This window comes from Equus caballus, chromosome 22 (genome assembly GCF_041296265.1).
Source record: "Equus caballus isolate H_3958 breed thoroughbred chromosome 22, TB-T2T, whole genome shotgun sequence".
Classification (NCBI taxonomy): domain Eukaryota; kingdom Metazoa; phylum Chordata; class Mammalia; order Perissodactyla; family Equidae; genus Equus; species Equus caballus.
In genome coordinates this window covers 30,918,727-30,933,815 of record NC_091705.1, presented here as the reverse complement: position 1 = coordinate 30,933,815, position 15,089 = coordinate 30,918,727, and positions in this window count along the sequence as shown.

Genomic DNA, 15,089 nt, shown 5'->3' with positions numbered 1-15,089 from the left:
AGTGGAGCTGCTCTTGCCCTTTCTCACGGGAGAACACAAGGCTGAGGAGGTGGCAAAGGCTCTCAAAGGATGTGTCTTGGAGGAAGGACCCTAGGGAAGGCCTTGCATGACGAGTCTCGGGGAAGTTCTGACCGCGAGGTGGTGGTTGTGACTGGCTTCTTGCGCAGAGATTTTTCAATGCAACATGACAACACAGTGAAGGTGTCTTTGATCCATGTTTCCTTTTTACAAGGCTTTTACAGGAATCCATGCTTGACTCAGTGTTGGATACAGATTGAGAGCAAGAATACACTTGAGTATGAAGTGTTCAAGAGATCTGGGCTCCATCTTGAGTTTTGCTGATGGCGTCAGTTTGTACCAGTTTGCCTTGGCAGTAACTCAGTTAGGAAATGAGAGGAAGAGAAAAAAAAAATACAAAAGAAGAAAGAAATTCTCCTTTTTGAATCCAACTAAATGATGGCCCCTGTAACTGGCAGAGACCAAGGGTCAGAACCATCACAGGCCCTCTCTCCAGGGATAGCGGGAGACAGGACCCATCTCATGGGTGATGGTCAAGGCTAAGAGAGGGCTCTGTAGGCCCCAAAGAAGTTTTGCCCAGAAGAAGGGGCTCCCCGCCAACTCGGACTGCCACCAAGAGGCATTGTCTGCTTCCTACTTCCCATGTTCTCTCAAAAGAAGAAACTCTGCTACCCGAAGACAAACATTGATTCCAGGATCTCACAGACCCAGCCCATGTCGTGACCTCTAGAAATAATTTCCATCAGCAAAAATATAAATATGCTTTTTTTTTCTCCTTGATTTCCTCTGTTTTTAGAATTTTATGGCACATACAAGGAGGCACTCTTGAGGTAGTTCCAGGCCATCTGTTCTCTCCCTCACCCCTCACCAATAAGTCGTGAATCAGTAAGGGTTGAGTCTGAGAGTCTCAGTTCCCATAAGCATCTGACCCACAGGACTGCGATGCAGACGGTGCATGGGCCCAGCTTTGAAACACTTTGCACTGAATTCCATCGAGCACTGAATCCACAGATAACCCCTGATTCAGCCAAAGCCTCTAGACCTCAACTTGAACCCTCCTGTTGAAAGAATATATTGCATCCCAATATTACCAATGATATGAAATAAGACAGAAGAGCATGCCATCCACACCTCTGTGCCCTTTTCCTACATAATGTCCTCTCCTGGACTTTAAAGAAGCAGGGATTCTAGCAAGATTGATTAAAAAAATATTTTACCAAGTACACTTTTTACAAAATACTATAGTTGCCATTGGTAATATACAGAAGGTCACAATGAATGATGGTCTAGAAGGAGTTACAGCCTTGTCATAAACAAATATTTTCATTTGAATATAATAAAGATATTAGATAATATCTATTAAGCCCTTAATATGACTCAGGGGCTACAAACGTATTAAAGAATTTAATCAACTGTATGAAATAGGTTCTATTATTATCTACATTTCACTGATGAGGAAACTGGAGCTCTAAGAGGTTGTATAATTTGCTCTGGTGCTCAACCAGGCTAATTCCAGAGTGCATGCTCTTTAATGCCGTTATAGTTCTCTGGAGGATACGGTGAAGGAGCAATAAATCTCGCTGGGACAAAGAGGAAAAATTATGACAATTATTTCACACATCATATTTTCCTCTATTTATTATTTGTCTCCACATAGCCATGGCCCCACCTCCAACTCTCTTGCCTGAGCTCCACATTATCAGTTCCAACTCCCACTGCTCATCTGTACCCATAGGGCCAAAGGCACCAGAAGCCAATATATCCCAATATAGATTGATTATCTTTTCCCTTAAATCTACCTTTCTTCCTAGACTTTCTGATCGAGTAGAAGACCTGGCTTTCTCCTTGAAAAGGAAAACAGAGGCTACCAGCTGTGACCTGCGTTCAACCTAAAAATAAATAGATCACAGACTGGAGCATCAAGAAAAGACATGTCCCTTCTTCCAATAAAGATAAATTTCCAGTACAGTACCTAGTACAGTACTTTTACATACATAATAAATATTGTTAGATCAATCAATGAGTCCCTTCTTCCACTCTTGCTTTCCCTGCATTGGATTCTGTGCATAACATTTGTGGATTCTTCAGAATGTTGACGTAACACCTACTATGTGTCAGGCATTTTCTAGGTCTTGTGAATGTAGAGCCGAACAAGACAACAACTTACCCTTAAAATGCTTACTGTTTAGGAAAGCTGAAGTGGTCTTTTAAAGTCTTAGATCAAGTTTCTCCTCTGGTTGAAACTCTCCAATGGCCTCCCGTTGTTAGTAAGAGTAACGTCTGAACTCCTCCAAGGCCTACAAGGTGCTCCCTGACCTGGTCTGTGCTTCTCACTTCATTTCACCTTCCTTCTTGTTGAATATCACCAAGCTACATTGGCCTTTTGAGCTCTCTCTTCCTTGAACCCCCTAAGCTCATCTCCCACTTTGGGCCATTGCATTAGTTGCTTCTTTCCTGAATTCCCCTTTCCTGATCTTCACCTGCCTTCATCCTTTGATCATTCATTTCTCGGCCTTAATGACTTCTCCTTAGAGATGCTTTCCTAGATGATCCAACTAAGGTAGTTCCCTACTGCCTCGTCCCACCCTACGTGAATTCTTTGTGCGGTGCTCCTGGTATTTAACATGCTCTTGTTTATTTAGCAGTTTATCATCTGTCTCCCCTGCTGCAATGTAAGCCATACTAAAAGTGACATTCTTTGACTTATTTACCATTGTATCTCATTATTAGAACAGGACTAGACACATTTTTGATGAACAATAAATGAAAGATGAAGAATGGAATTATTGAATAAACAAACTTCCAGCCAAGGTATTGGACATGACCTTCCCTTCTCTTCTCATTCTACAGCTGGTTAAAGGAGTAATTGTTTGTTTTAATTCTCAAGAATCTATTTGTTTTCTACTCTACCCATTGCTTTATGGTTTTGTTGCATTGTGTTCTGAGCTGACTATTGAAGCACTGTCTATATTGTTCAGAAACTAGAAGACGTTTTTTATCAGTATAGACTGGTATATAAACTACATTACCTCCACAAAATAGAGAACTCTGCTGTCATTAAAATGCTAACGTATGCCTTTACTCATTGATATGGAAAGGTTGACATAACACATTATTGATTAAGAAATTTATAAAATATTATTAGTCAGTTCATTGAATTGTATGTGTGCACTCTGAGAGAGATGTTCAGCAAAATGTGAGTGGCTATTTCTTCAAGGTTATGGGATTTTAGGTAACTTTAAAATATTATTTATAATTTTTCTATAGATTAATATGTTTTCAATGATTATACAATGTTTCACTCAGTGGAAGGACATTTTTAAAAGCCTTTTTAGTTAAAAAAAAAGTAAAAAAATTAAATGAACAAAAAGCAGAAACAAACAATAATATGATTTATTGTGCTTGAAATCTTTTCATGGATCCCTCTTGCCCACAGAATGAAGGCTGGACTCTTTGTGTGGCCCAAGGGCCCTCCTCCACAATATCTTCTTTTTCTCCAGGCTCACCTTCCAAAAATACCCACCAATAGGATTCTAAATCCAGACAGCTTTTGCAGCTAAGACCGCCGTTCTTGGCTGTGCTCTCATCGTTTTCACGGCAGTTTCCTTTGCTGACGATGCCCTTCTCCACCTTGCCTATCAGGCACACACTTGTGCATCTTTGAGGATTCAATTCCACACTCCTTTCCCTCTGAGACCTTTCTTTAAACCTTTCCAAAGGCTGTGTCAAAGCCCTACTTTGTTCTTCCACTTGTAGCTGGGTATCCACCTGTTCACATTCATGCCCTGTCTAACAGCAGCCACTATGTCCTGATAATTAAAATATGCCTAATAATTGTGGGAAACATTCTTGTTCTTAATTTTCCTTCATCACAACCCTGCAACTACTGTCATTACTTCCATCTGACGGTGCGGAACAGTTAAGTGATTTTCCCAATTTCAGAGTTACTCAGTGGTAATTCCAGGATTCACATCCAGCCGGTTCAGCTCCAGATTCTACGCTCTTAACCACTACTTTCTGCTGCCTCCCACCTGCCATAGCGCAAGGCACAGTGTGGGCCTTTATTTAGATTTGTGGAACGGCCAATGTCCCCAAGGCATAAGTTCTTTCACTGGGTTGAAGCTCCATTCCACATGGAGGAAATAAACCTCTACACCGATATATCCCCACCTTTTTGTGATTTAAGTTATGCATCGTATACTATAATCATTAAAGTTTCCTCTGTAGCAAAACCTTTTGAAGATGCACCTTCAATAATAAGTCTCTTGTTGGAAGGCCTCAATCTTGACAGCTTGTTTCTATTTGACATTTAATTTAATACCTTAGAATGGTATTCTAGAGTGGTACTCTAGAATGGTACACAAAGAAAGAGTATAGTCCATTACTAAAAATTTAAAAATGAAATAGATAGTCAATATTACAGAATGCTGTTCATTCAGCAGAAAGCAGTATATAAGAATGTGGAGCTCTGGATTCCAATTTCTCCTTTCACCTCTTACTCACTGTGGGCCCTTGGGCAAGTTGTCTTTTTTTCTGTGTCTCCTTTGCCTTATGTAACAGGCATGCTAATTGCACCTTCCCCACTGTGTTATTTTTAGGATGCAATGAAATAATGCAGGTAAAATGCTTAGTATGGTCTGGAACATAGGTGCTCAATCAAGTATCAAACAAAAAAATTACCCCTGGTTCTCACTATTTTCCACTCCAGGGACCATAGCACACTGGGAGGAGTAGGCAGCAGGTAAGGCACTCAGAAGGTTCAAGGTTCAAGTCCTCTGGAAGGAAATCAAGTTTCCTTACCAATCTCACACAGACATATCTTACAAGGCTAGCAAATCCTTTACCTGCTAACATTTACTGAAGGGCTAACACAGGGGATTAGACCATAATTCCCCTGGATTTTTATCCTAACAGGGTCACTGCCTCCCTTTTGTTCTATCTTGTTTCCATAACACTCTTCTCTAATTCTGGCTTAGCACGGACCTCAGCCCCAAAAGGCAAGGGGTAGACAGGTAAGCGCTCTGTCCCAGTACGGGGAAAGAGGATGGGGATGAAGTCTCTGTTCTGCTACATGTAGAACTTTCTCTTTTTCCACCCTCTTTCAGACCACAGTACCAACCAAGAGGACCCTGGTAATGTTCCCAGTCTAGCAGGTCCTGGAGTGGGAGCCTATAGTGTGTACATCCTGACTATTCAGACACGGCCAGGAATGCCTAGAGGGTTAGCCAGGCAAGCAGGATATTAGCCAAGGAACGTCATGGTTGAGATTGCAAACTGTGAGTCTCTCCTCTCTCTGCCCTGTAGCCCTCTCAGAGCAACTGTACTATTTCGTTTCAGGTCTTACCTTTCCTGTTGGCTCTTCCCTAAATACTAAATTCACTGAGATCTGCAAGGATGCCTATTTTATTAGTACTCATCCAGTACCCAACAAAGGGCCTGACCCATAGAATACACACAATAAATACGCATGGAATAAATGAGTGGATGAATGAATGAATGAATGAATGACAAAGAGCTAAAGGCTCACAAGTTTGACCTAAGCAAAATGGCTTTCTTTATAAAGGAGAGGCCATTTTAAATAATACACAGCAGAGTGAGTTACTCAAATGGCATGTTGGCTACTCCTGCCCCTAACAACTAGTGACAACATTCTTTAAGAAAGCAATTCCAAGTGAAAAAAATTCCCACAAATCTCTGCAGTCGAGGACAACACTGAACATCCTTGCATTGTCTATTTCCCAATAGCATGTAATGAGAGGGCTTGGGGTGATTTCTCTCCTTAGTGGTTTGACCACTTGACGACACTGAAGAACAGAAATAAGGAGAAGCTAAAAACATATTCTGGAAGCTGTCAAAGAGGCAGTCATCCCTGAAATGACCTGAGAATCCCATGTAACTAGAGATAGAATAAGAATTCACACAAAGGGTCACTGGAGAAGGAAGGAGATGTTTCGTGTGATGAAAAGGACCAGCTCTGCTGTGTCCTTGCTCTGTGGCCTAGGGTATAAGACTCCATTTATTCGTCAATAAAGTGGAATTTTTTTTTTTTTTTTTGAGGAAGATTAGCCCTGAGCTAACATCTGCCACCAATCCTCCTCTTTTTGCTGAGGAAGACTGGCCCTGAGCTAACATCTGTGCCCATCTTCCTGTACTTTACATGTGGGACGTCTGCCACAGCATGGCAGACAAGCAGAGCATAGGTCCACACCCAGGATCTGAACCCGGTGAACCCTGGGCTGCCGAAGTGAAACATGCAAACTTAACCGCTGTGCCACCGGGCCGGCCCCTAAAGTGGAAATTTTAATGCTATACACCTTGAGCATTACTGTAAGATTAAACTATATAATATATACAAAGTGTTCTGCATGGTTGATAATTCCGATGTGTGATAATTTATAGTAAATATAATGAGGAGGTGGAGGATGACGGTGAGGATGATGACAAAAATGACAGGAAGAGGGGATCATGGTGTAAAGCTTATTGGAAATACTGCGTTCTGATCAGGGTAGGAAAGTCTTGAGTGGTGTTATCCCAATTCTGACATGTGGGTAATGAGCCAGAGAAGGGCTGTTTTACAAGCATTCTTATAATCCAAAGGTGTTTTAAGACTATTGTGGTCAGGAGCGAAAATAAGGATTACAAGTTTGAGGTCTTAACCAGATGTATTTAGCAAGAGCCCATCTGGACCTTCAGCCAATTACTACCCCTGATGATAGAGCCAATTTATCTTTTATGAACAATGCAAAGACACTGACAGGACACTGGTGTAAGAGATGCACCATCACATGCTTCTTCTAACGTGATGTGACGTGAATGAGTTCCTCTAAAATTCTGCACTGGAGTTTAAGTCTTGGAAAGATGTTCCATAGAAAAAGAAATTAAAAGGCAGTTTTTCTAGAGCTTTCTGTGAAGGTAGATTAAACTAATATTCCCAAGAGTTTACTTGTAAAATGGGAACTAGAGAGTCAAGAGCTTGTCGTTATTCCCAGAGAAGGAGCTTAAGATCTTTCTAGAAAGAGCTGGATACTTGCATGTGTGGGATCACATCTATAGTGCTGAGTCCAGAATGTCACTAGAGAAGTGTGACCATATAGTAGGACAAAATGGAGAAATAGTTTTATATTCTTATGGAAACCACATCCTAAAGGCAAATGAAGTTGGTCCTAGGAAGCGTTCACTGAAATTCAGAGAAAAAAAATCTGAAACATTGCTGGCCGGAAGAGTCTTCATTCTCTAGGTGTAGTGTACAAGTTTGGTATATTCTTATATTCATAAGACCTTATCTATCCTTATTTATTTTGTCTGTATGATGTGTCTAGTTGAATATATATATTCCAAACAAAAATATTCCTTCGAATTTCTAAAAGATTAATTTACATATTTATTTAATACTCCGTTATTGAGAATAGTAAAATATATTACAGTTATTTATTCATAACAGAATATAACTCCAAGTAAATTAACTCTTGTCCTGTTGGCACATTTTTTTCAACCCAGGATTCTACTCTATCTGATATTAATACCGACACATCTATGTTGTACTTATTTGCATTTTCCTGATACACATTTTCCAAAGATTTTATGTCTAAACTTTGTGAAACACATTTTAAAAATTGTATCTTCCAAGAAGTGTATTTTTGTTTCTCACCTGAGCTGATGGCTTCTAAATATTGTGCTATTACAATCATTTATATTTATTGTCATAAGAGATAAATCTGTACTTCCTTCTGTGATCTTATTTTATGTTTTCTGTATTTCATGCTTTCCTACCATTTCCCCTGTTTCCTGTCTTTTGCTAGTTGAACTCTGCTTTGATTTCTTTAATCTCCTCTAGTAATTTGGGAGGAATCATCCTGTTTTTGTTTCTACTAAATTTTGCAAGGTACCATGCTTGATCTGACACTCCTCTAATTATCAAGGTCAAGAAGAAACAATAGCTTTTGACTCTATCCTGTTGCAGTCGAGAAATTGAGCACATTTTATTTTGTCATTCCTTCTCCTTCCTGGTATTTCGTAGTGTAATCTGTAGTTTTAGACAACTGTTATTGTTTCTAAGATATTTTATATTTAGAGTTAATTTATTTTAAAATTTAGAAAACTCTCCTCATTTCTTTCTGAAACATTCTTGGCCTTGTTTTCATTAATTTTCACTTTATTTTTTCCTGTTCTATTTTCATTTCCATTGTCCTTGTGGGGTTTTCTTACTTGGAAGATCTTCAGCTGCTGTTGTCCCCAGGTCTTGGTTCTATGGCTTTTTTCTCTCTCAATATCTATAGTCTCTTGGGTGCTCTCATACACTCCTGGGCGTCTGATTGTCAACTCTGCTTATAACTATTAAATCTCTATCCTCAGAGCAGAATTCTCTCCTGACTTTGAGGTTTGTATAGCCAACTGCTCGCTGGATATCTTCTCCCAGTCTTGAAGGAGTGGCTTCCTGTAGGAGATGAACTTTATCGTTCGGCTTTGCCTTAGCTGATGGTTGACTCTTGAAACTCTGTGATTGTCCAAGCAGTCTATTTTATTTCTAATGGCTCCCAGAGTTTGAGGGTGTGCCAAGACCTGTCAGTGTCCCAAAGGGGGATCTCAGACAGCTCCTAGATTCAGGCAGATTGGAAGCCAGACCCTCAGGCAGCAGCTTTTACAGTATGCCGATATACACAGTCCTGTGGGACAGCAAGTCTAAGCCCTGCCGGCCGTGAGACCTGGGGATCTGGAGGTGTGCCCTGGGTGACAATCACAAAAATCAGAGCTCCAGATGAGTGTTAAAGCTTCCTTCTGGGAGAAACCAGTGAGCTGTAGCGAGGTAGAGTGCAAAGATGGTACCTGCTAGTTGGAGGGTAAACATGACACACGTAGAGAAAAAAAAAGAGAAGGAAAAAGGGAGATTAAAAAAAGGGAAAAAAGGTACGCGCCGGCTTTAGCAAGGTAAAGACAGAGTGCGAAAAGGGTGTCTGCCAGCTCCTCTATCTGGAGATTACCCCAACAGGCCCCTGCCCCTACTGCACTTTAAGATTAGGATCACTTTCACAAAAAGTCTTGACCCTTTTCAAATGGCTGTTTCTGCCCTGGGTCCTGGGGTGAGTGAGTCCATGCAAGCCCTTTAAGGGGCATTTCTTAGTTCGCCACAGCCCTTTGAGTCTCGTGCAAGTGAGACCCATTGGTTTTCAAAGCCAGATATTTTGGGGCCTCATTTCTCTGGTGCAAGTCTTGGAAGTTGGGGTGCTTGATGTATGGTGCAACCCTTCATTCCACAGGAAGAAGCTCCAGGTTTGTGAGTTCCCTCCCAATTGTGGGTTGCTGCTCTGGGAGCGGAGTTTATGGTCATACAGCATCTCAGCCTCTCCTACTTGCTTCAACGTGGCCCTTTTCACGTTTGCCTGATGTAAAGGAACTGTTCAGCTAGTTTCAGGTCTCTTTCAGAGGAAATTGTTCCATATGTAGCTGTAGATTTGGTGTGACCCTGAGAGGCGGTGAGTTCACCATCTTCCTACATCATCATCTTGGACCACCTCTCCTGGACATCTTCTTTAATATCTCAGAGACACCCACAGATCTTCAATGGACACAATTATAGAAATAGACTCTAACATTATTTTACTATTCTCTTTAAGTCGAGGGAACGTGGTGTGGAGAGCTAACCAATAACGAGGACCTATTCCATGCCTGGCACTGCATGAGGCGTTTTCATACCCAATCCTCACTTGGACACTCTGGTCTAAGGGCCTGGGTGCCCAATTCTAAAAGTAGGAAAATTAAGTCTCAGGAAGGTTTAAGAAACTTGCCCAAGACTCCTTTGTAGATTTTAAACCCTTGAATTTTTTGTTCACCCACATCAGAAATTTGCTCTATTGTTTCTTCTGAGTCCCTTTATCTTCATGGCGTGATTTCCTTGTTTAAAGAGACAGATCTTAGTCTTCTCATTTGGACTCATGCTTTTGGGTTGTCCATTCCTTCATGAGGCAATTTCCAGGTTTGGTTCAACCCAAAGAAACTGTGAAGAAAGAATAGTTTCATCTGCAACAGTTGGTGGGAGACCAGCTCCACTTTGTGGCGGGGGTAAGGGCTGTCCTAGACCCTAATAACTCTAGTGGAACAACCTGTTGCCAGGACTAGACCTTGAGGTGAATGGGACCAGCCATATGGACAGTATCCCATGGGATTCTGCCCAAGAGATTCATTGGCATTCAGAACCATTTTCTTTTAGTTCTTCCCATTCTCCTTAAGATGGTTGTTGGAACCAGAATAGTACAGAGTTGCGAAAATGGACTACTGTGTTTGAAGTGCTGTGTGGAAGTTTCTGGTTTAGTGTTAATCCTGGTGGATTCTTCCTCTGGCCTTTTTTGCCTCCAACAAGTTTCTTGTCTCTGACACTTCAGACCAACCTAGAAAATGGCAGAGCATTGCAATTATCAAGCGAAAGGAGCTCTCAAGTTTCCCTGTAGACGGAACGTAAGAGTGGAACTTTCCTTTACCTATACTTTGGGTGGTACAGAATGCCTACGTTCCTGTAGTCCTGCTTTTGCAGACCAAGGCAAACAGATTGTCCCTTGAATGTCTCAAAGCTCTTTTTTTTTTTTTCTTGTAATGCCAAACGCAATATTTGTTTGAAAAGACTACACCAGAAGTTTCCCAGCTGAGAAAACAGGCTTGTGAAAAATGGTTTCAGAAAATGAAATAAACCATGCAAAAGCTGCTCAGGGTGTGTTTGAAATGAACATCTGGATATGAACTGCTAAATTACCTCCTTCCTCCTCCTCCTTTTTCTCACAGCTGTTTGAAAGAGTCCTGAGGGCAGGGAACAGGTCAGTGGTCCAAATTGCACCTTTTTCCCCACCTTCTAATCCCCTTTGCACCTACACAAGGAATCTCGCTCACATGTGTGTTCAATAAGTGGGCACAGATACAAGAAAAAAATTATCTCAATTTCTGTTGACTCTCTGCAGCAACACCAAAGGAAAATAAACTCTGGGTTTTAAAATTTCTCAAACAAAACTTATGGTTTTAATAAAATATTGCTTTACAGTTGACGTTTTTATATCAAGAACTGAACAAACCACTCATTTCTCTTCATTTCTCAAGAAGCAAGGAATGAAGAATTATTACATCACAATTTTCCCAAAGTTAAGAAAATCCAGTTCCCTAGACTCTGGCTTTTAACCTATAATTGAGAAACATGAACCGTTCTGTCTGTTCTTACTGAATTTTCCATTGCATCTGTTTATCACACATTCCCTTCCATAACCACCACCTCAACACACGAATTTACTAGTTAAGTGCATTGGGAAAGAACAAGTTGACATTTTGTAGATCTTCCTGAGATTATCAGTGGCCACAGCTAATGCAGAAAATATGAAATAATTGCATCATATCAGAAGAATGTGTAGGCAAATCTTTCGACAGACATGATCTTATGGTTTCACATAAAAGGAGGTTGACCGGTCAACTCTGTCCTGTCAGAGGCTAAAAGGGGCCTAATGGGAAGAGGAGACTCAGTACTTAATTAGGTTTTATCCTCTGTTTCAATAGTCTGTCTCCCCTACTAGCCTCTCATCTTTTCTGTAATAGAAAGGAGCCTTGTTCATCCCTCGATCCTGGTGCTATGCTATCAAGTGTACACAGTGCATTGCATGTGTTCATTTGATGGATGAATGGCTGATTGACTGACTGAGTGCATTTCCTGGCATGGATTTTTCCAATGACACGAGAAACCCCCTTAAGAAGAAATGGCTGAATACTTGCAAGGAAAGTTCAAGAAGTGCAGGGAGGAGATTTCTTAGATTAAATGGACTCCAACACTCTCCCATCTTTTGGCGTGTGAAATTCTAAGTCCTCCTTTAAATTGTCTGGAAGGAGATTCCTGTCTACATGCCCTTCTTCCTCACACCTCCCCACTCTGTCCTCACAGACGTTGCACTAGTTCTTACAAGGATCGCTGTGGAAATGTTCTTTAAACTTGACACCTCCCTCAAAGCTGAATGTCTCCAGTCTATGCATCTCTTTCCAGCTGATTTGAGTTAGCTTATTTTGTTGATTTGAGCTCTTGCTCTGTACCAAGCACCGTGCATCGTAGTGTATACATATAAGGAAGCTACTGAACTGCATGGTAAGGAGAAATTTCGAGGCTTAGGATATCAGTGAAGGCTGCCCTGAAGAAGCAATGTTTGAGGCAAACAGCAGTGAACCAGATGAAGAAAGCACCCAAGAAAAGGGTACTCCAGTATGAAAGAAAATCATGAATCGTGTTGCATGGAAACAGCATGGCAGATAAAGATACCATAAAAAACTTGTGTCTGGACAGTAGAACACAGAGAAAATTGTGTGATGGGAAGTAGGGAGTGGAGGCCATGGTGGGGAGTCCATATAAGTCATATTAAGGCATTTGAACTTTACAACAGTCCAGCCCAAATAAATTACCTGAGAACCCAGTCTTACCATTTATTCCTTAGGCCACAGCCGTTTGTCAGGCTGTTCCCTCTGCCAGAGTCCTCTTCTAATTTCTCTCTGTTTAACATTTTTTCACCCCTCAGAACCAACCCCTAGTGCTCCCTTCTCCAGAAGCCTTTGATGATTTCCTTGAGTGGGCACACGTCCCTCCACAAGTGTTTGTACCTCTCAGACCGCTTCCACATTCTGCCTTCTATCTGTGCTGGTTGGACTTGTGACGTTCCACTCCCCGGCACAGTGAGCTTCCTGATGGCAGGGGCTGTCTCCTACGTTTTTCCTGCCCCACTCAATTCAGTAAATATTTATCGATGAAATGCGCACTACATCCTGCTCAAAACAGAGTGTTAATCAGGAGAAGCATGGGTCAGACTTCCTGGGTGAGAATCTGGACGCTGTCACCCACTCAATGTGAAATCTCGGGCAAGTTGCTTCACGTCTTCCAGGGTCATTTTCTTTGATTGTAAAATGGAGATAGAGGTAATCCCTATCCTCTAAGAATTGCATTAAAAATATTAAAGTATTAAGTATTAAAAATAATGTATTAAAATATTTTATTAAATTATTAAAAATAATTAATTAAAAGTATTAAAATACTTTTAATTTAAAAAAAGAGTGTTAAAAATAATGCTTGCAATCAACCAAATGCTTAGAAATGTCAGTTGTTATAAAATCCTGAGGAAAGATTAGAGAGAGTGAGTTATCAAGCCTGATTCACGTGCATTTTTTACCAGCTAAGGTAAAATCTTCAGGATTTTGTATATTTTATGTCTCACTCTAATTTCTTTATCCTTAACCACCCTACCACAATGCAACTTCGGGTAAAAATTAAAGAAAAAACAATGACCCTAGTTTAAAATTTTTTTATTGAGATATAATTGACATGTACCATTATATTAGCTTCAGGGGCACAACGTGGTGGTTCAATGTTTGTATATATTGGGGAACGATCACCACAATAAGACTAGTTAATATCTTTCACTCTAGTTAAAAGATTTTCTTCTTGTGATGAGAAATTTTAAGTTAGCAACTTTCAAGTACGTAATACAATATTATTAATTATGGTCACCTGGCTGGACATTACATCCTCATGACTTATCGATTTTATAACTGGAAGTTCGTAGCTTTTGATGATCTCACTTATATGTGGAATATATTAAGAAAAAAAAAAAACAGGCTCAGAGATACAGAGACCATAGGTTTTCGATTCCTCACATGCACATACACACAGGCAAAAGTTGAGCTGAAGGAACAAGCTGAGTGAAATTACTGTCACGCAAGGGTAAGAACGCTTGAGGAATGATGAGGCAATGTTCCACCTTGAGTCCCCATTCTATCTTCTGGTCTGCATCCCCTGTCACCATCCGAACCTGGGTCTTCCTCACTGCCTGTTTTGCCCCCACTAGATTGTGTCCCATCCAGTTTCTCTCATTGTGGTGTAACTAGGTGTGTAAATTACACGTGACTACGTAATTTATTGTCCACACCAGTACATTTTGGGGAGAGAAAGCTCTTTTAAACACTACACTGGGACCAAAGATATAAATCGGACAGTCACCGTCAACTCAAGCTGTGTGGTCATCCAACTTAGAACCCGAATCTTGCTGATCTGAGTCACACAGCTTTCAGCATTTTTCAAATTCCTTCAGCTCTCAGCCAAAGAAGAGAACAGGCTCTTTCTGATCCAATTTATTTTTAATTCTATCAGAACATTTTCAACTCAGTGTTGCACATGGGTTTCCTGGAAGGCCATGTCAATATATTGTGAAACATCTGGATCTCTGAGTATAAGGATGCTGGAACATAATGAGCAGTTTTCATCCCAAATCTTTAGAGTCACGTAGATAAACCGATTGGTTTCGATTCAGGGAACTTAACTGCCAGCTTCAATTAGCTGGGCTTCTTTAATATATTCTTTTTCTAACATGGTAGGCAACTTCGATAAATTATTATTTATAGAGTACTTATTAAAATGCTACAGGGAAATCATTCCTGGAAACATCTCACTGTGTGACTGTAAATGATTAAGCCCTCGCTTGCTGATTGAGTGTTGGAGGACTTAAGTCAGATCACAGGATCACAGAGATTCATGCCTGAAGGAAACCTCAGACCGCATCCATCCCTGCTCTGTGTTCGATCCCTGAGCCCCGTCACCACATTACTGCCATGGAGGTACCCAGGAAGTACTTGATGTACCTGTGATGGAGAAACTCATTCCTGCCCAAAGCACCCCTTTCCTTTGCTGGATGGCTTTGCCAGATAAAAACTGGTTCCTGGTTTTAAGCAGGAAAATGTTCCCCAAACTTCTGGGTATCAAGCCCTATTCTCTAATATGGGCTCCATTCCCTGACAAAATTAAGATCTTTAGCCCCTTTCTGCTCTCACCTCATGCAAGGTAGTGAAGACCTGCATCATCTGACTGGTGAGAAACAAGCACAGCCCATGAAGCAACAGATAGGACTGCAAAGTGGTTTCTCCCATGGACTACGGCCAAAGTCCTTGAGTTTGAATCCTGTTCCACCTGTAACAAGGCAAGGCATTTAAATCTCAGAACTGGAGTCTGCCCATCTGTACAAAGGGGAATGTTACTGAATATCCACAGTGGGGCATTCTTGAAAGATTATGGCAGG